General features: G+C 48.4%; 1 long non-coding RNA gene across 2 annotated transcripts; it reads right to left on the reverse strand.

Moving 5' to 3' along the window:
* Positions 1–9,858: 9,858 nt before the first annotated feature.
* On the reverse strand, positions 9,859–18,355 carry LOC125095090 (uncharacterized). Of its 2 annotated transcripts, XR_007125782.1 has the most exons (4): positions 18,244–18,355; positions 17,882–18,043; positions 14,982–15,076; positions 9,859–10,057 (listed from the first exon to the last, which is right to left on the reverse strand). It is a non-coding gene; the product is annotated as an uncharacterized LOC125095090 (long non-coding RNA). The 2 variants fall into 2 exon arrangements; XR_007125783.1 differs by lacking the exon at positions 14,982–15,076.
* Between the last annotated feature and the right edge of the window lie 60 nt (positions 18,356–18,415).

The raw sequence follows: 18,415 nt of genomic DNA on the forward strand, positions 1-18,415 counted from the left end.
ATGTGACCTTCCAAGCAAGAAGGTCACACTACTCTACCCTGAGAGTAGAATAGGCCCTGGGTGAAAGGCAAAGCCCCAGACGTCTGGACACCTCTTTGCGTCCTCTACACTTAGGCCTCCTCTCCAGAAGGTGCCCTCCAGGGGGTATAGCTCAGGGGTAGAGCATTTGACTGCAGAAGGCACCCTCCACTTTCTGGAACTGCCAGGGCAGTCTCCCAGGAGATTCGTTTTCCAGCCAGCGTTCACATCCGCCTTGTGGGAAAGCGGAATGTGGAGACACACACTGACAAAACTCCACACCAGCCTCATAGCATGCTTTCCTCTAAGCCCATTTTCGGATCACGGAATCAAGATTATAATCCTAAAAGAATCCGAAAGGGAGCACCTGGCCCAGGGCACACCATGGGCATTCAGCAAATGATGTCACCTTCTCTTGACCCCCTTTTATCCCCGGATAAAAGGGATAAAGGCCTTATTTATAAGACTCTTAGCAGATTACTAACTGAGCCCCTGCTGTCCATCAAGCAGACAGGAATTTCTGGTTCCGGAGATGACAAACTGAAGGATGCAGTCCAGCCCCGTCCTCAAGAAACTCACAGGATCTCGGGAAGATTGTAAAAGAGTATATCGTTTTAATTTTGACAGTTTGGCAAGTGCTGGGATGAGGAAGGTTTCACTTGGGAACAGCATCTTAAGCAGGCCGTTTAGGACCCCTACATCCCCGCAGTCTCAGGTTAAGCAGGTGGAGTAGGGTGGGAATGATAAGAAATGGGCCAGGGGGCCACCTGGGTGGCTCGTCAGTTTAGCACAGGACTCTTGATCTCAGCTCAGGTCTTGATCTCAGGGTCACGAGTTTAAGCCCCATGTTGGCATGGAGTCTACTTTAAAAAAAAAAAAAAGATGGGACTGAGCAAGGAGGCAGGGAGTCATAATTGAGATTTCACCTCCAGGACAATGGGAGGCCTGTAACTGTCAAGAAGAAAGTTGGAAAGTGGGTGGGAGTCATCATAGTGCCCTTGGAGTCAGGGTACCAGTTTTGACAAATAAAGACGCAGAATGACCAGTTATATTTGAACTTCAGACAAACAACAAATACTTTTTTTGCCTAAGTGTGTGTCATTGTCCCATATAATATTTGGGAACACACTAAAAAGTGTTCATTGCTTACCTGAAATGCACATTTAATTGGGCGTTTGGTATTCTTCTGGCAACCCTGCCCCAGGAGGAGAGTTGAGTCAAGTTCAGTCAAATCAGAGGCAGCAGGAGACAGAGTAGAAGGAACGAAAGGAATCAGGCTGATAGTTGTTTTAGGGTTAGGGCAGCCAGAGCTTAGTGATTGGAGAGGGGAGGTTGACAGGAGTGGGCCCCTGGGGTGGTTTCCCTGGAGCCCCGGTGCGGGGGTGGGGGGGGGACCCAGGAGGGAGTGGGCCAGGAACTCAGCTTTCTCTGCAGCCAGCCCCAGGGCTCCAGTAATCTGTCCTACAGATTTCTCCTGCCCGGTGCCTGGTCACTCTGAGCTTGTGCTTAATTCCCCCAAGAAAGGTCTTTTCATTTATCACTCACTTTATCCAAAAAGCTCCCTTTTGTTTTTCAGAGGTAAATATGGGGGTAAATATGCCTCTTTCTTGCCACTGGAGGGAAAGGACAAAGTCATTCATCCCCAGCCTCAGACAGCCCTGTCCCATCCTCTGTTGAGTTAAAGGGACTCTGTTGCACCAAGCCGGGGTGGGGGAGGGCATTAGAGCTCGTGCCCCGAAAATTAGTCTTATTACCTATAAACATCAGTGAGCACTTTCATAAAGAAATCAGGAGTAGAAAGAATAGTGGATTTGAACGTCCCAGGAACAAGAGTTTTGTCCTACCTTTGTCCCTGAGTGGCTGTGAGGCCTGGGGCCCCATCTTTACTTATAAATGAGTCTAATCATACCATTCTTTCCTTCCTCCTACACTTTTGAAGCCTCAGATGAAGTCATCTACGTGAAAAGTACTAAAAAAGGCTTGCACGTGGGTCTGTTGTTAGTGATCTTGCCAGTGAAGTGGAACTGGAAACAGGTTAGGTGAGAGAGCTTCCCCCTTTCCTGGAGGTGTCACCTTGTGACGTGGCCAGGGTACGGGGCCATGCTTTCCAGTCCTCCCTGACCGTCAGAATCACCGAAAGGCTTGTGAAAACATGTCCATTCCTCGGGGCATACCTCTTTCTAGAATCAGAAATGTGAATCAGAATCTTCAGGGGAGGCTGAAAGAAACACCACCTTGCTGAATCCGATTCTCCACGGGCTTTGGTGCTAGACAGACCCGGGCTCTTTTCAAATCGTGTTAGTGGCTGCGGGACGCCGGGGCCAGGTGTATTACTTAACCTCTCCGAGCCTTGTGTCCTTCTCTGTAGAAAGGGAGGTAATAATGCAGGGTGTGAGGTTTAAAAATAGCAGTTTCCGGGGCGCCTGGGTGGCTCAGTGGGTTAGGACCTCTGCCTTCGGCTCAGGTCATAATCTCAGGGTCCTGGGATCAAGCCCCGCATCGGGCTCTCTGCTCGACAGGGAGCCTACTTCCTCCTCTCTCTCTCTCTCTGCCTGCCTCTCTACTTGTGATCTCTCTATGTCAAATAAATAAATAAAATCTTTAAAAAAAAAATAGCAGTTTCCAAGTGCTTGGGGTCTAGCAAAAATTGTCGACTGTTATGGTTGGCGGTGAGAGAGAAGCCCAGTGACTCAGTGATGAGTTCGTACCTCTGATCTGCCGGCGGCGTGGTTGCATTTGGAAAGCTAAGCACTACCAGAAGAGATGAGTTTGCGGCGGCTAAGGTGTGCCCTCTCGCCCTACCCACTGGTGCCCGTGGACCTTGGCCTCCTCGGTCACCCTGACCTGCCGGGGGAATTCCCAGCTCTGCATACCTCTCCTGCACGGGAGGGCAGGCCTTCCCGTGTTTTACCAGCATTTGTCTAAACAGCTCCACACTCCACAAAGCCAACAGCCATTTCCTCTTCTCTTATTCCAGCCCAAGATAATAGCTGCTCTAGGACCTCTCATTGCCGGTAACTGCGTCCCCTCCGTAATCTCAATGTCAGGCACCCACAGTCTGATCCCCATCTGTCTGCCCAGCTCAACAACCCCAGCTGCAACAGCTCTGTGACCACACCAGGACTGACAGCGTCTGCGTCTTATCTCCTTTGCCCTGTCCCTCCCCATTTCACTTCCCTTCTTAGCCAGCCTCAAACTCTGATACCCCATGAGAATCCCCATACCCCGCCCCCACCTGGTGGAGCTTAGCACGACACCCAGCTGAAAGGGAGAAGGAAAGCATGCAAGGTGCTGACAGATCTCACGGAGTTCATCAAGACTTGGGTTTTTCTCGGCATTCATCTTGACCTTCCCACCCTAGATGATTACTCCACACTTCCCCACCAATTTCTTCAAAGCTCCCAACTCCTCCACAGCCTTACTCTCAGGCTTAACCTTGCTTCCCTGTGTCACTGAACAGACTAAAGCTGTCAGAGAACTGCCACCTGGATCTCCACCAAGCTCTCTCAAACCTCAGTGTGCTAACAAATGATGTGGGAATCTTATCCAAATGCAAATTCTACTTCCGGCGGTGGGGCCTGAGAATCTGCATTGCTAATGAACTCCAGGTGATGCTGCTGCCTGGTGACTTTCTCTCTTCCTCGTGAGATCAGAAGCTTCTCAAGCTTAATTTGACCAATGCTTAACTCCTAATCCCGTCCCCATCCCTACCCAGTCTGACTGAGGATTCTAGCATCCTCCCTCATCTCCATCAAGGATGCAAGATACACAGGTAGGAGGTAGAAGGAGGGATGTCAGAAGGAACTCCAGCCTTGCAAGTGCTGTCTGATAGAAATATGACTTACGCAGCATAAGTACTTTAAAATTTTCAAGGAGGCCCGTTTAAAAAGTAAAAATGGGGCATCTGGGTGGCTCAGTCAGTTAAGCGTCTGCCTTCAGCTTGGGTCATGATCTTGGAGTCCCAAAATCAAGCCCTGCATTGGACTCCCTGCTCAGTGGGGAGTCTGCTTCTCCCTCTGCCCCTCACCCTGCTTGTGTTCTCTCTCTCTTCCTCACTCTCTCTCTCAAATAAATAAATAAAATCTTTTAAAAAAATAAAATAAACAGGTACGATGAATTTTAATAATTTATTTCCTTAACCCAACATTTGTCTAAAAGCGCCATTTCAACATTTAACCAAATATAAAAGATTCTTGACAGGATTTCTTTTCATGCTAGGACTTCAACATCTGGTGCGTAGTTTACAGCACACCTCGATTTGGATGCTAAATTTTCATCAGAAATACTGACTCTTTATCTAGATTTTATAAAAAATGTATAGTTGACAATGTTGACCCAGGTTGTTCCGAACATATTTGAGGAACTGAAATCAGTGTTAATTTTTATATTTAACTTTATTTTTTTTAAGATTTTATTTATTTATTTGACAGAGAGAAATCACAAGTAAGCAGAGAGGCAGGCAGAGAGAGAGGAGGAAGCAGGCTCCCTGCTGAGCAGAAAGCCCGATGTGGGGCTCGAACCCAGGACCTGGGATCATGACCTGAGCTGAAGGCAGCGGCTTAACCCACTGAGCCACCCAGGCGCCCCTATATTTAACTTTAAATGAATTGAAATAAGATAAAATTAAAATTCAGTTTCTCCGTTGCACTAGCCACAATTCAAGTACTCTCTGGCCACATGTGGCTGGTGGCTACAGTATTGGACAGCACGGACGTGTATAGCAGTTAAGCTGGTCATCAACTGGGGGTAGAATCTGGGGGTCAAGGCCTATGCTGTAATTCATCTCAGCCCCCCCACCCCACTTCTCCCTAGATGCCTGGCCTAGGACCTGAACTCAGTACTTTTTATCGAAATAAATTTATCCCCAAGTCAAAAATTGATGTCTAGGAACACACGCTTCATTCCCAAACATGACCACTAGGGGGCAGGAGCTGGCTATCATCTCTTGGCAAGAAAAAGGAGACCGCTAACAATTTTCTATACGTGGAAGGTCATTCGGGGCAGGGTTTTATTGCTTCTCATGACCCATTAACGAATTCAATTGAGTCATACCGACATTGAAAAAAGAGACCAGGAAAAAAATACGAACATAAGCTCTATTATTGTTATGTGTAACATTGTGTATGAGTCTTTTTTTAGGTTTATTTATTTTAGAGAGAGAGAGCATGCACAAGTGAAGGGAGGGGCAAAGGGAGAGAGAGAGAGTCCAAAGCAGACTCCCTGCTGAGTGTGGAGCCGGGCACCGGGCTCCATCCCACAACCACGAGATCATGACCTGAGCTAAAATCAAGGGTGGGATACATCACCAGCTGAGCCCCCCAGGCACCCTGTGTATGAGTCCTGATGTAAAATGTTCTTATTGCGAGTCATGGTCAAAAAAGTTTGAAAATCGCCTGAATTTCCCATACCTACAGATAAAGAAACCAAACCCACATGCTGACCAGCGTTGTAGGAAATGGGACTAGGAGAGCTCCTGATGCGGTCTCCTCTTTGATTTAGCTGTTGTAAATCCTCTGAAGTTAATTTGAAAGGGAGCTGAGCTCAGAGCAGCCGAATGGCATACCCAGGCTCAGGGCTAGGAGCTATTGAGCCAGGCCTCACACCCAGTGCTTTCATACCAACTCAGCAAGGGTTGCTGGGGGGATGCTGGGCCAACGGTGTGCTAAGGTCACCCACAAGGGAGCTCGCAGTCCAGTGGGCAAGACAGACATTAGCAACTAATCTCTCACGTAAATACATCATTAGAAACAGTAATACCTGCTCTGAAGGAAAATGGGCGTGGGGTCCTAACAGAGCAATGCATGGGACTGCACTGAGCTTGGAGAGACCACAGCAGCTGCCTTGAGAGGATGGTATTGAAGAGTAGCCCGAGTCTGATGAGCTGTGTGTGTGTGTACATGTGTATGTGCAGAGATGTGTGGGGCATGTGTGGATGTGTGTGATATTTGTGTGTGTGTGGATGTGTGTGGTGTTTGTGTGTGTATGGGTGTATGTGGTGTTTGTGTGTGTGTGTGTATGTGTGTGTGTATAGTGTGTGGTGGGTATATGTGTATGTGGATGGTATGTGGTATGTGTGTGCAGATGTGGCTGTATGTGGTCCATATGTATTTGTGTATGGTGTATATGTATGTGGATGGTGTGTGAGGTGTGTGTATGTGTGTGTGTGCGTGGATATGGATGTGTATGGTGTCTGTATCATATGTGATGTATGGGTGTGTGTGTGTGCATGTGTGTGTATGCATGGGTGTGGATGTGTATGGCATGTGGTATGTGGTGTGGATGTGTGCGTGGATGGTGTGTGGTATGTGTGTCTGTGTATCGTATGTGATGTATGCGGTGTGTATGTGTGTGTGTATGTGTGTGTGTGTGTGTGGCAGTGGTGGGCATGCTGCGATCATTCTCCACTGAAGGAGCAAGCTGTGTGGAGGCAGCAGAGGCTGCCCTGAGGCCGAAAGTGTCTGGAGTGCTGGGGAACTCAGAGGTGAGGTGATCCCTGGGGCGCAAACTGAGAGGAGACTGGGGAGCTGGTCGGGGCCAGACCTGTAGGACCTCTTGGGACTTGTGACAGATTTTGAATTTTACTTCAAAGGGAAGCCATTGAATGGTTTCTGAGCAGAGGAGAGACCTGATTTGGTTTTGGCTTTAAGAAGATGCCCTGGCTCTGAGTGGACAGTGGGCTGGGATGGGAGCGTGAGGGCAGGGCAGCCAGTTAGGAGCTATCTCGGCATCAGAGGGAAGATGGCAGACTTCCACCCCCCACAGCCGCCCCAAACCACATACCTTCTTCGTCCTCCTTTGGCTGGCTATCTTTCAAGTGCCCCCACAACTATCTCTGCCCTTCACTGTGCTCAGAGCTGGCTTGGTTGGACACATCAGTGGGCCCTTTGTCCTCCAGCTTCAGTTGGGTTTGGTCAGTGGAGGAGGGGAGTCAAGGAGCCTGAACTCAGGGTATTTGTCCTCCTTCTCCTTCCCGAAAGGTCTTCATGGATGGGCTCATCCTTCAACCAAAGACCAGGTGGTCCTGTCCACTCACCTCTTTCCCTTCAAGTTCTACACCTGCTCTGTGCCGTCACCCGTCAAGCCTAGAGGTGGTCCAGGGCCCCACTGTCATGGTCCTGGGGAACGGCCGCTATCCCTTGAGCTCCCTGTACCCCGCCCATCGCCTTGTAATCAGTTCATAATGCTCCCCTCCAGTCCTCAGTTTGAGTGGGTCCTCCATTTCCTGGCTGACTCTGCCTCGACTGCCTTCTTGCCACCACCCCCAACCCCGCTGGCAACACAGCATCAGTGGGAGGAGCCTGGACATTGGGGTCAGATAAAACTGGGACCGAATTCTGGCTCTGTCCCTTACTAGCTGTGTGATGGGGTGCATCACTTAGCCCACCCGAGCCTCCGTCTGTTCATCTCTAACACAAGGACACTGTCACCTCACACAGCCTCACACAGTGGCTAGGACAGCGAAAGAACACATGCAAGGGTGTGGTTCAGGCCCTGTGCACAGCAGACCACCTTCCGCGCTCCGTCTGTTTTTCCTTCCCCGGCCATGGAGTGAGCATTTGCCGCTCTGCACGGGGTCCGGCGCCATGATGGGCGCTGGGATGAGGGGGACACTCGGGAGGCTGTGGTCCTGGGAACAAGGTACAGTGACTCCCCCGTTGGACTCCACCACAGTTCAAGGTAGAAAATCATGAGGGTTACTTTCCAAACCATTCATTTCATTGTTTACAACTCTGTGGCAGGTGTTTTTCCAGAGTCTGGGGATAGAGTAGTGACCAGGCATAAAATGTGATCAGAAGGGGCATCAGAGGGGAGATTGAATTCACTTTTAGCTTTAAAGGAGCTGTGCTCCAAGGTAAGCCATCTCAGTCTCCCTGGGGACTGACCTCACTCTCCTCCCTCCCCCTGGGAGAGCCTGCAGAACTCCCCAGACTGAGAATCAGCCTTAATTAGTCACAGGCACTTCAGGAATGTATTAGATCACCTTGACCATGTGGGGGCAGAAAGTACCCAGAGAAGAGTGCCTGGGGGATTTCTCCAGACCAGGCGGGGCAGATGTAGGGGACAAAAAATCCAGGACAGTGACCAGGGCAGACCTACTGAAGGGGTGTGGGGAACATGGAAGGGAGCAGTGGGAGCATAAAATGCTGGAAAACTGGGTTGAAGCCATATTGCTAAATCAGGCAAAGTGAATTTAATGGTGTAGGCACTGGCTTTAAGTGGGGAGGGGGCAGACCTGATTGAGAGTTGGGCTTCCAAAGGCTTTGTCCGATAGCCTTTGTGAGTTGGGTGGGGGCCAGAGGTGGCTGCAGTGGGCCGGGTGCTAGGACCCCAGCCCAAATTGTGGTGATGGCAGTGGGAAATGGAGGAGAAGGATCACCCCCTCTGCACCCATTCCTAAAATGTATATTGGTGCGCCCATAAGGACCAGGCATCAATGTTGCAAGAAATTCGACAAAAGATTCAGTAACATCAGTGAATGAGTATCTGGAAAGCCCACACTTTGAGCTTTACTTGGGTAATCAAGGTTAGTGGTCAGAAAAGCTCCGTGCAGGTTCTCAGTCCCTTCTGCCAAGAAAGGGATTGGGGATCCCCTACACCTGCCCAGCCATACCTGGAAATGACAAGAAAGAGGATGGGCATTTCAGTTTGGAACTCGAGAGGGACACCGGAGTGGACGTTTTCTGTGAGCAATGCTTTCTATGTCAAACGGAGGCAGGGGAAGCAGTGAATGTGACTCTGGAAGTAAAAGGGCCAAGTCATGAGCTCTGGGGAACAGGAACCAATGGCAGCAGAAGGGGCTGCCTGTGGGAGGACAGTCAGAAGAGGCTGCAATAGGGAAGGTGGAGCAAAAGGAAGGCTCTGCCCAGAGGTTAGGTGTCCAGGAATGAACAGTGACAAAGGGTTTTGTTTATTAATATTTTTTAATTTTTTTTATTTTTAAGTAATCTCTATGCCCAACATGGGGCTCCAGCATACAACCCCGAGATCAAGGGTCACACGCTGTCTGGACCGAGTTGGCCAGGTGCCCCAAGGGATTCAGAGCGGAATTAGGATGGAATGATGGGAGCAGAAGCTCAGTTGAGTGGCCTAAGATCAGTGCAAAGTGAAAAGTAAAGGCAGGAAGGAGGACTGCTTTGTTTTAATAAAATTATATATATCTTAATTATATATACAATTATACATATATTAATAAAATTATATATATATTATATATATATATTTAAAGTAAACTCTACCCCCAATATGGGGCTCAAACTCATGACCCTGAGATCAAGAGTCACATGCTCTACTGACTGAGCCAGCCAGGCACCCCTCTAAAATAATTTTTTTATTAAAATAGTAATACCTTCTCATTGTAGTAAGACAGAAAATACTTTTAAAATATAAGAAAAAGAAAACGAGGGGCACCTGCGCGGCTCAGTTGCTAAACATCTACCTTTGGCCCAGGTCATGATCTGGGGATCTGGGTTCTGGGATCAAGCCCCACATCGGGCTCCCTGCTTCTCGGCCTTCCTCTCCCTCTGTCCCTCTCCCCATGCTCATGTTCTCTCTCTCTCTGTCTCAAATAAATAAATAAAATCTTAAAAAAAAAAAAAGAAAGAAAAAGACAACAAATGATACCCCATAAGTTCATCAGTCAACAATCTTCACTGGTAGCATCTTAGATTTTCTTCTGTGCATTTTGTTTACAGCAATCTTACCAATGATACAAAATTTATCCATGCTTGTATCCTGTTTTCCTCCCACTTTATGTTAAAATGGACACCCACAGTGTTAGCTTGAATGTTTTCGGCTGCAGGTATCAAAACAGAACAAAACGACTAAATGTGGCTTAAACAATAAGGACTATTTTTATTTCACGTAATGAGAAGTCCAGGGGCAAGGTAATCTGGACTGGTTAATTCAGGGACTTGGTTATGTCCTCAAGGACCTGGGTTCCATCCTCACTTTTGCTCTGCCATCTCTAGCATGTTACAGTATCCTCCTAATCCTAAAGTGGCTGCTGCAGTTCCAGGCATCACAGGCAGATGACAGCATCCTGGACAAGAAAAGAGCACAGTGCTATTGTATTCCTCTTCAACAACTAGGAAAACCTTCCTGGAAGGTCTGCAGCCTATTTCCTACCCCACCTCACAGCTATGCGTCGTGGAGCAATTGATCTCTCAGTGCCTCAATGTTTTAATCTGTGCAATGGGAATTATAACTATTTGACTTACAAGGCTATTGTGGGGAGCTGAGAGTTTTTCTGCATAAAGCACTTAGAGCAGTGCCTGGCATATGATTTGTGCTATATAAATACTTGTTGTTATTATTACCTAATGGCAGGAATTTCATCCCATCCCTGGGTCTAACCAATTATATGGCAGGGCAAAGAATGTACCAATTGGCTTGGACTAGTCAAGATGCACCCACCAGAGCTGGGGAGGGGCTCATTCAGAGGCTATGGCAATTCGGGGTGCCGGGCAGCTCAGTGGGTTAAAGCCTCTGCCTTCAGTTCAGGTCATGATCTCAGGGTTCTGGGATGGAGCCCCGCATTGGGCTCTCTGCTCAGCAGGGAGCCTGCTTCCTCCTCTCTCTCTCTGTCTCTCTGCCTACTTGTGATCTCTGTCTGTCAAATAAATAAATAAAATTAAAAAAAAAAAGCTATGGCAATTCTAGCAGAGCTGGCAAAACCCGGGTTAACAAGGGAAAAGGGGGCGTGGTGAATGGGCATTAATCAACAGTCAGGATCAGCCACACCTGTGTTGCTTTGCCTGCACGTGTTTTGTCTTGTTTTTTTAAGTAGGCTCTACGCCCAATGTGAGGCTTAAACTCTTGACCCTGAGCTCCAGAATGCCCTGTGACTGAGCCAACTAGGCACCCCACCGCTGTATTAATTAAAAAAAAAAAAAATCTAGGGGCACCTAGATGGCTCAGTTGGTTAAGCATCCAACTCTTGATCTCAGGATATCACCACAAGTGGTGTATGAATACCCATCTTCCCATAGTCTTTTCAACGTTCAGATTTTATTAGTTTGTTTTGTTTTGTTTTGTTGTGGAGAAGGGGCAGAGAGAGAGAGTGAGAGAGAATCCCAAGCAAGCTCCATGCTCAGTGCAAGCCTGAGGTGGGACTTGATCTCATGACCCTGAGATCATGATCTGAGCCAAAATCATGCCCCCAGATTTTATTAGTTTTAATCTTCTCTATTAAAAAAAATATTTTATTTATTTATTTCAGACAAACAGAAAGAGCATGTGCACAAGCATGGGGGAGGGGCAGAGGATGAAGCAAGCTCACCACTGAGCAGGGAGCCTGATGAGGGGCTCCATCCTAGGACCTTAGGAGCATGACCTGAGCTGAAGGCAGACACTTAAACGACTGAGTCACCCAGGAACCTCCCCTTTTTTAAAATTATTTTTAAGATTTATTTATTTGAGAGGGAGTGACGAGAAAGAGTAGCTGACATTTTCTAGATTTTTTTTTTTTTAAGATTCTATTTATTTGACGGAGAGAGAGAGAGCACGCCTGCGCACAGGCAGGGGGGTGGGGCAGACAGCGAAAAGCAGGATCCCCATGGACCAGGGAGCCCCGGTTTGGGGCTCGATTCTGATTCTGGGACTCTGGGATCATGACCTGAGCCAAAGGCAGCTGCTTAACCAACTGAGCCACCCAGGTGCCCTGAGATGTCTTTAATTTAAGAAATTTAATTTAACTCTTAGATGTTAAGAGTTTAACATTTTTTCATGTACCCATTTATCTCTTTGTTAATTGGGCTCTTAGTGTTCTCTTATTTATTAAGGTCTTTATATTATAAAGGTCTTTATTATTTGATAGGTAGCTTAACTCTGTGATAAATTTGAGGCAAATATTTTCCATGTTTTTTTGTTTTGGGCTTTTTCTTTTGTGCGTGCATGGTTTTTCTTTTCTTTTCTTTTAAAGATTTTGCAGGGAGAGAGAGAGAGCATGAGCATGAGCACAAACAGAGGGAACGGCAGGCAGAGGGAGAAGCAGGCTCCCCTTGGAGCAGGGAGCCCATGTGTGGGGCTGGATCCCAGGGCCCTGGAATCATGACCTGAGCTGAAGACAGACGCTTAACCCACTGAGCCACCCAGGCGTCCCATGGTTTTTCTTTTAATATATGAAAGGCTTAAATTTTTTTTAAGTACCTAAAGGGTAATTGTTTCCCTTGTTAGATCTTCAGTTGCTTTTCGTCTAAGAGTAGTAGATGCCTACTAAAAAATATTAGAAAAACTCTTCAATTGCTTTTTGCCGTAGAAAGTCTTCCACTATCCAGACATTGAACACACATTTAAATTTCCTCTAATTTTGTATGGTTTAATTTTATGTCCTTAACACTTTCATTCACTCAGTTCATTTTGCTGCACTCTGCCATGCACAGATCTAAACTGCTCTTTTCCAAGTAGCTCCAAGCATCGTGTTTCCAGTGCTGTTACTAACCTTTTTGCTTCCCTCTGGCTCCGCCAGCTAGTGTTGCAATCATGCTGCATAACGAGCAAATCCAAAACTGAGAAGCATACAACAAGCATTACTCTCTCATGCATCCGTGGGTAGGTGGAGTTTCAGCTGATCTAGGCTGGGGTCTACTAGGCTGGCTTCTAAGCTGTGAGTGGGGTCAAGCGGGCTCCATGTGTTTTCCAACCTCCTTAGACCAGCAACTGCCAGAGGGATGGTCTCCTGGCAAAAGGCATAAAGAGACCAGATTCAATCACCATCACATATTTAAGACCTCTGCTTATATTGTCTGCTAACATTCCACTGGCCGAAACAAATCATAAGACCAAGCCCAATGTCAATGGTGTGGGGAAATACATTTCATCTTTATTGAAATGTGCATAGTCACATGACAAAGGATGTGTTTACAGGGAGAGATGAAGAATTAAGAACTGGGGTGGGGGGAGAACTGAGAACTGAAATGCAATCTATTAAACCCATGGAGAACAACTTTCAGGAAGCTCAGTCGTGTCATGATAAATGGCAGAACAGAATCCAGAAAGGGACCCAAAGTCAAGGGAGTTTTTTTAAGGCAATGAGACACTCACATTTGCTCATAGGTTGAGGAAAAGCAGTGGTCAGGAGGAACACCCCTTGAAGGTATGAACAAGGCTAATAGCATGTCCTTTAAAAATACATATGGAGGGCACCTGGGTGGCTCAGTGGGTTAAGCCTCTGCCTTCGGCTCAGGTCATGATCTCAGGATCCTGGGATCGAGTCTTGAATCGGGCTCCCTGCTCAGCAGGGAGCCTGCTTCCCCTCTCCCTCTGCTGCTCCCCCAACTTGTGCTCTCTCTCCTTCTCTCACAAATAAATAAATTATTTTAAAATAAATAAATAAATAAATATCAAATAAATAAATTATTTTTAAAAATGCATATGGAAACAGCAAAATTTGTAGAGGGGGTGGGCAGGCACAGAACTTATTTCCTCTGAGAAGGATGTTGGCTAGAAGCAAGAGAACTGGAGGTGGGCCTGAGGTTTCCAATGGCAACTGGGGGTCATGAACAGGCATCCCAGCAAAGTCAAAGCTGTGTCAAGCATTTGTGTCAGGGGGTTCCCAGCTCCAATGGTAGAGACCCTCATTCACATGGGATGGCCATTTGTCTCCAGTCCTGTCCGTGAGGGTGGAGCAGTTCATGGGCTGTCAGGCTGGTCCAGGCAGGCTGGAGACTGGCAGGCCAAAGATGGAGGGCCTGGGTGGGGGGGGCGAGTGGTTCCTCAGCTTCCTTCCTCAGCTGGTGAGTGGTTCAAGGGACTGAACCCAGGTTCTCACTGGGAAGGAAATGTGGGCAGGAGAAGCGGAGGGGCTGGGAGAAAACACACGGTTTGAGGGGCTAGAGTTAAAGGAGTACAGGATGTGGGGCTGAGGGGTCAAAGGGAAGGACACCTGAGATTTTCAGAGGGCAACAAGTTCCAGGGGGATCCAGGCTGGGACCATGTGAGGAGGTTGTTCTATTGAACTGAAGGCCTCGGAAGTGAGGTCAGAACTGAGGCCAAGGCAGGGTTCAGAGTTACCCGTGCTAAATGCAGATTCCTAGGCCCTGGCCAGACCTATGAAATTGGAATCTTTTGGGGAGAGGCCCAGGATTCTGTATTTTCACAGTCTCCCCCGAGGGGTTCTTAGAATCCCTGAAGTTTGAGAACAGCTGAGCTGAAAGTACCAATGGGCCACGCTTGCTGTAGGTTCCCCCTCCAGAAGGCAGGGCAGCCAGAGGGAGGAAGGAAATAGAAGATAGGGGTCATATTCGGTTGGGACAGGGCAGGGTGTGAGGAGGCAGAGGACATAGGAGGTGGGGGTGGGGTAGGGTGGGACTTGTTTCCACACAAACCGGGGTTCCAGAATGTAGAGCACAGCACGTTGGTGGGAGGTCTATGGTGGGAGGGCGGAATCAGTGTGGGGGCAGCAGATATGAGGCTGGGCTGAAGCTGGGACAGAAAATCCTAGCCACCACTCCTGTGTCCGGCTGTCTTTTCTACACTGAATTCACTTCCCCACCCCCATCCAACAAGATGTCTCTTTTCTCTAACATTCAGACAGCGCCAACCATCTCCGCTCCTTCATGACCACTCATCGCCATCATCGTCATCATCACCATCACCACCATTAATCCCCTGATTTCCTGACCACCAGCCAAGCACCAGGCCTCAAGCCTGAGGTATGATGCAAGACGAAGGCAGGCTCTCAATCCTAATGGAAAGTCCCAGGCCAGTTGGGAAGACAGGATTCAGACACCAGGGACAGGCAAACCGAGATGGCAAGTGGAAAACGGGCAGAGTTGAGAACCCCAGGAACCTGTGGGGAGGCTTGCTCTTCATGAGTTAAACTCTAAAACCCCCATCAAAAAAATAAAATAAAATAAAACAAGATAAAAAATAAAAACCCCCATCACAGGCCCAAATGACATGTTGCCCATTGTCTGACCCAGGGGATTAATGGGTTCTCTCCCAGGAGAGTCACAGAGGCAAACCTTAGCCTTGGCAGTGCACCCCAACTGCTCGAGGTGTGGGGAGGAGGTCATGGGCAAAGAGGGTTTCCTCAGACTTGGCTCTCCTGCAGCCTTCCCTCATAGTAGGAAACACAGGCAGTCACCAGGCTTGTCCCAACTCTCTGTTCCCTAGCGACCCTCTCGAGTGGGGAGTGGCTTCCGCACATCCGTCCTGCAGGGACGCAGCCCACTTGGTCAGGACGCTCGTCTTCGGATGGTCACAGGTTCAGCGGCAATAACCAAATTATCATTCATTCATTCTTTGTTTCTCTCATTCACTCCTTCACTCACCAGATGCTCGTCACCTACTTTGAGCCAGGCATTGTGCACCCCACTGAGAATACCGTGGTGCAAAGACAGACAGACCCTTCCCTGCCTTCACGGGGCTTATATTCCAGCTGGGGGACAGAGGAGATCACAGAATAATGTCAGTGTGAAGGCGTGATGAAGGAAGTGAGCAGGATGGAGGGGTCAACGGGGCCACTCAGAGAGGGTCGCAATTTTTCTTTAATTGGATGGATAGCTTACATATGGTAAGTGCACACATTTTTAGGGCGCTGTCTGGTGAATTTTCCCATTTGCGTAAGCCATGGCTTCTCCATCTCTGAACTATTGACATTTGGGGCTGGAAAATTCTTTGGGGTGGGGCTGTCCTGTTCAGTGCAGGATGTTTCGCAGTATCCCCTGGCCTCTACTTACCAGATGTCAGTAGCACACTTCTCCCTCCCTTTTGTGACCATCAGAAATGTCTCCAGTCTTGGCCGCATGTCTTCTGCGAGGCAGTGTTCCCCGGTGGGGGGCTCCTGGGCTAAGCTATGTAATCGCCAGTCAGCTCAGGATACAGGCTATTCCCATCACAGAGGGGCTGGCCTTTGAGCTCCGACCCAATGGATGAGAAGCTGCTATCTGTTCAAAGAACTGAGGGAAGAGTGTTCTAAGAGGGAGCATGAGCAAAGGCCCTGGGGTGGGAACAAGCTTGGTCCATCTGAGGAACAGTGTGGCTGGTCCGTGGTGACAGGGGAGGAATGGCATCTGAGAAGGTGGAAGAGATAGGCTTGGCATCACTAAGCAGGGGCTTTGGCGTTGGGACATTTCAAAGAACATTTGTCGGTATTTAGTATGTATCTGGTACCATGCCAGACACTGGAGATTCAAAGATGAATCAATTTGGGGCGCCTGGGTGGCTCAGTGGGTTAAAGCCTCTGCTTTCGGCTCAGGTCATGATCCCAGGGTCCTGGGATGGAGCCCCGCATCGGGCTCTCTGCTCGGCAGGGAGCCTGCTTCTTCCTCCCTCTCTGCCTGCCTCTCTGCCTACTTGTGATCTCTGTCTGTCAAATGAAATGAATAAAATCTTTAAAAAAAAAAAAGATGAATCAATTAAATTATACTCCCTACTCTTCAGGAAGAGAGTAAAGTCTTCTAGACTCTAGGCTCTTGAAATAGACATGTAAACAAATACACACACACACACACACACACACACACACAGAGCATGAAGCACTGCATTGAAAGATAGACTTACGGACAAGACCTAGAGCGGGCAAAAGGGGCGTCATGCGTAAGCCCATGCTGGGGTGGGAGGGTCCAAGAAGAGCTTTCTTGAAGAGAGTGCATCTGATCTGAGTCTTTGGGGGAACAGAGGATGAATGACACTCCAGGCAGAAGGCACGGCAGGTCAAAATCTCAAGGGTGTGGATTCAGGGAATGACAAATGATGGATTCAGGGAAAGACAAGTAGGTGATATAAGATGTAAGATCAGGAGGAGGTGAATACTGAGGCATCAGTCTGTCTGGGACAGATTTCCATGAAGCGGAGATGTCACTAGGCAGATTTTGGGGCACCTGGCTGGCTCAGTGAGAGGAGCACGAGACTCTCGATCTTAGGGTTGTAAATTCAAGCCCTGCCCCCTGCATTGGGGGCAGTAATCTAAGTAAAGATTACTTAGAAAATAAAAAATAAAATAAATAAATAAATAAAAAATAAAAGCAGATTCAGAGCAGATGTTGGAAGTCTTCCAGAACAGTCCAGGGGAGGAGAGGAGGACTTCCTGAGCCCACATGAGACCTCTAAAACACCCACCTTCGCTCCTTATCCCCAGCCTTGTCCTGGCTCCATGTATTTCATAAAATGCATCTTGGATGATTATCTAATCTTGTCAGTGTGTGTATGTGGCTGGAGATGAAGGCTTGGATCATCCTGTATTCTCAGCAGGCTCAGGCCTGAGCCTGCATTTCCTGTTTCAGATGACAGAGACTGTGTTAATTTCCCAATATAATGCCTTACCTGCAGAAAGGTGTGTTCACAATGACTTTTTTTTTTTAAAGATTTTATTTATTTATTTGACAGAGAGAAATCACAAGTAGGCAGAGAGGCAGGCAGAGAGAGAGGAGGAAGCAGGCTCCCTGCTGAGCAGAAAGCCCGACGCGGGGCTTGAACCCAGGACCTGGGATCATGACCTGAGCCGAAGGCAGCGGCTTAACCCACTGAGCCACCCAGGCGCCCCTCACAATGACTTTTGATGAGGCTTCATAATTCTTCACTTTGCATGTACAGACCCAGACTTAGAGACATATGAACTGCCCTGGCCTGGAAGGGACTTCTGCAAGGTAGCCTGCTGGTCTTGCCCAGTACTCACAGGTGGGGAGCTAATCACAGGTGGGAGCCTAATGCCATTCTATCAGACACTTGTTTATTCAGACCCTTGGTGGGCCAGGCCCCAAGAAGGAGCTGAATTGTGGGCAAGGAGACAGAAAGGGAGCAGGCCATAGGTTCTGGCCCTCAGGATGTATCCATATAAGAGAAAGTCCACATCTGGGGTTTCTGAATGAAACCAGGATTATGTGTTGGGATTACAGTTCTGTTTAGGGATAAATCAACCCACCTCTCGGCTTTTTGGAAGGATGATGATGACCCCTCCAATTCATTGTGCATGATGAGCCCATCCGTCTATGCTCTCCACGCTGGGGCCCAGATGTGTCCATCAGAGGGAGACAGTGCCTGACTCCGGGGTCAGTTTAGCTAGCCTCTTGGGCCTAAGCACAGGCTGCAGGGAAGAAAACAAGAGCACTGCCTCACCTGCTTCCCTCCCCAACCCCTCCCAGCAGGAGAGAGAGCTCCCTTGACTGTTGGCAACATTTCTTTCCCTTCTCCAGCTGGGCCAGCCTTAGGGCTGGAGCCAGAAAGTTTTGCCAAATTTGTCGATGTCACCATGCCTGCCCTTGCATCCACTTCCCTCCCACTGACCTCAACAATTTCTGGAACCCATCAGGAAGGCAGCAGTGCAGGGGGCGGGAGCAGGGGGAGGAATGGTGTGGAAATCCCACTGGGCTTGGAAGGCAGGATACCAAGGTCTTTCTCCTGTCTCTGCCACCCGTTGTTGCCTAATCCTGGTTGAATCACACCCTCTGACCTTTGT

This window comes from Lutra lutra, chromosome 3, assembly GCF_902655055.1.
Source record: "Lutra lutra chromosome 3, mLutLut1.2, whole genome shotgun sequence".
In the NCBI taxonomy this organism is placed as follows: domain Eukaryota; kingdom Metazoa; phylum Chordata; class Mammalia; order Carnivora; family Mustelidae; genus Lutra; species Lutra lutra.